Below are 3,377 nucleotides of genomic sequence, written 5' to 3'. Positions count from 1 at the left end.
AGATTTCGGTTGAAGTTGATGATTTTGGTCGATGTTGATCGTTTTGGTCGAAGTTGGTTTGAAACAACAGATTTCGGTTGAAGTTGATGATTTTGGTCGATGTTGATGGTTTCGGTCAAAGTTGATGTTTTTAGTCAAAAATGGTGGAAACTGGAAGTTTGCAACCAAAGTTGATGTTTTCGGTCAAAGTTGATGTTTTTGGTCAAAGTTGGTGAAAAAGTTGAAGTTTGCAACCAAAGATGATGATTTTGGTCAAAGTTGATGATTTCGGTCAAAGTTGGTGGAAACTTGAAGTTTGCAGCCAAAGATGATGATTTCGGTCAAAGTAGATGTTTTTGGTCAAAGTTGGTACAAACTTAAAGTTTGCGACCAAAGATGATGATTTCGGTCAAAGTTGATGTTTTTGGTCAAAGTTGGTGGAAACTGGAAGTTTGCAACCAAAGATGATGATTTCGGTCAAAGTAGATGTTTTTGGTCAAAGTTGGTGGAAACTGGAAGTTTGCAACGAAAGATGATGATTTCCGTCAAAGTAGATGTTTTTGGTCGAAGTTGGTGGAAACTTGAAGTTTGCACCCAAAGATGATGATTTCGGTCAAAGTTGATGTTTTTGGTCAAAGTTGGTGGAAACTGGAAGTTTGCAACGAAAGATGATGATTTCCGTCAAAGTAGATGTTTTTGGTCAAAGTTGGTGGAAACTTGAAGTTTGCAACCAAAGATGATGATTTCCGTCAAAGTAGATGTTTTTTTTTCAAAGTTGGTGGAAACTTGAAGTTTGCGACCAAAGATGATGATTTCGGTCAAAGTAGATGTTTTTGGTCAAAGTTGGTTGGAACTCGAAGTTTGCGACCAAAGATGATGATTTCCGTCAAAGTAGATGTTTTTTTTCAAAGTTGGTGGAAACTTGAAGTTTGCACCCAAAGATGATGGTTTCGGTCAAAGTAGATGTTTTTGGTCAAAGTTGGTAGAAACTTGAAGTTTGCAACCCAAGATGATGTTTTCGGTCAAAGTTGATGTTTTTGGTCAAAGTTGGTGGAAATTGGCAGTTTGCACCCAAAGATGATGATTTCGGTCAAAGTAGATGTTTTTGGTCAAAGTTGGTGGAAATTGGCAGTTTGCACCCAAAGATGATGGTTTCGGTCAAAGTAGATGTTTTTGGTCAAAGTTGGTGGAAACTGGAAGTTTGCGACCAAAGATGATGATTTCGGTCAAAGTAGATGTTTTTGGTCAAAGTTGGTTGGAACTCGAAGTTTGCGACCAAAGATGATGATTTCCGTCAAAGTAGATGTTTTTTTTCAAAGTTGGTGGAAACTTGAAGTTTGCACCCAAAGATGATGGTTTCGGTCAAAGTAGATGTTTTTGGTCAAAGTTGGTAGAAACTTGAAGTTTGCAACCAAAGATGATGTTTTCGGTCAAAGTTGATGTTTTTGGTCAAAGTTGGTGGAAATTGGCAGTTTGCACCCAAAGATGATGTTTTCGGTCAAAGTTGATGTTTTTGGTCAAAGTTGGTGGAAATTGGAAGTTTGCACCCAAAGATGATGGTTTCGGTCAAAGTAGATGTTTTTGGTCAAAGTTGGTAGAAACTTGAAGTTTGCAACCCAAGATGATGATTTCGGTCAAAGTTGATGTTTTTGGTCAAAGTTGGTGGAAACTGGAAGTTTGCAACGAAAGATGATGATTTCCGTCAAAGTAGATGTTTTTGGTCAAAGTTGGTGGAAACTGGAAGTTTGCAACCAAATAAGATGATTTCGGTCAAAGTAGATGTTTTTGGTCAAAGTTGGTGGAAACTGGAAGTTTGCAACCAAAGATGATGATTTTGGTCAAAGTAGTTGTTTTCGGTCAAAGTAGATGTTTTTGGTCAAAGTTGGTGAAAACTTGAAGTTTGCAACCAAAGATGATGATTTCGGTCAAAGTAGATGTTTTTGGTCAAAGTTGGTGGAAACTTGAATTTTGCAACCAAAGATGATGTTTTCGGTCAAAATAGATGTTTTTGGTCAAAGTTGGTGGAAACTGGAAGTTTGCAACCAAATAAGATGATTTCGGTCAAAGTAGATGTTTTTGGTCAAAGTTGGTGGAAACTTGAAGTTTGCAACCAAAGATGATGTATTTGCTCAAAGTAGATGTTTTTGGTCAAAGTTGGTGGAAACTGGAAGTTTGCAACCAAAGATGATGATTTCGGTCAAAGTAGATGTTTTTGGTCAAAGTTGGTGGAAACTGGAAGTTTGCGACTAAAGTTGATGTTTTCGGTCAAAGTTGATGTTTTTGGTCAAAGTTGGTGGAAACTGGAAGTTTGCGACTAAAGTTGATGTTTTCGGTCAAAGTAGATGTTTTTGGTCAAAGTTGGTGGAAACTTGAAGTTTGCAACCAAAGATGATGTTTTCGGTTAAAGTTGATGTTTATTTTCAAAGTTGGTGGAAACTTGAAGTTTGCAACCAAAGATGATGATTTCGGTCAAAGTTGATGTTTTTGGTCAAAGTTGGTTGAAACTGGAAGTTTGCAACCAAAGATGATGTTTTCGGTCAAAGTAGATGTTTTTGGTCAAAGTTGGTGGAAACTTGAAGTTTCCAACCAAAGATGATGATTTCGGTCAAAGTAGATGTTTTTGGTCAAAGTTGGTGGAAACTGAAAGTTTGCAACCAAAGATGATGTTTTCGGTCAAAGTAGATGTTTTTGGTCAAAGTTGGTGGAAACCTGATGTCGTGAACGCAACGGTCAATCGTTCTAATTCACGTTTTTCAAATACATTTCAAACTATTATATGATCATTTAAGAGAATTACAAGCCATAGATTAGACTCGACGTCGATCAAGACGAACGTAGCACAGGCAATAAGTTCGGGAAGAAAAATGAATAAAGAATGGTACGCCGTTCTAAATAAACAGGATGCTACGCGGGATCGCCTGGCCAACTTAGGTTCATATCTACTGTTACGTATGCGACAAAATTCAAAGCGTACGCATGAGAATTCGAACTATCGTAAGAAATTGAATTTGAAATAGCTACGCAACATAAACGTATTGACATCCTAGAAAAGACATGTGGTTAATCTCAGCTTTCAGGTCAAATAATGTTCTACCAACATTAACATGTTGACATCCTAGAAAAGCCATGTGTGTAATCTCAGCTTTCAGGTCAAAATAATGTTCTATGAGAAAACGTAAGCGCAATTACATATCGATGCATCTCAAGGACCATATGCAACATTAACATAAAAAGATCCCAAATCCTTACCCACTTCATACGTTACGTAACATGATCATAGTTTCAGGCAATATCATAAAACGTCCAAAAAGGACGAAGCACTTGACAATCGAAACTAAACATATTACTGGCAATAAGCAAAGGCAGCATAACTGCATACGGGCAAACTATAACCGAGG

At 37.4% G+C, this 3,377-nt stretch overlaps 1 long non-coding RNA gene across 1 annotated transcript; it reads left to right on the top strand.

The window, feature by feature from the left end:
• Nucleotides 1-254: 254 nt before the first annotated feature.
• Nucleotides 255-3,377, top strand: LOC125774498 (uncharacterized). The gene is made up of 3 exons (XR_007420976.1): nucleotides 255-825; nucleotides 1,147-1,437; nucleotides 1,555-3,377. It is a non-coding gene; the product is annotated as an uncharacterized LOC125774498 (long non-coding RNA).

This window comes from Anopheles funestus, unplaced genomic scaffold, assembly GCF_943734845.2.
Source record: "Anopheles funestus unplaced genomic scaffold, idAnoFuneDA-416_04 scaffold_13_ctg1, whole genome shotgun sequence".
Classification (NCBI taxonomy): domain Eukaryota; kingdom Metazoa; phylum Arthropoda; class Insecta; order Diptera; family Culicidae; genus Anopheles; species Anopheles funestus.
Note: the sequence above shows the minus strand (reverse complement) of the source record. Positions and strands in the feature narration are given on the sequence as shown.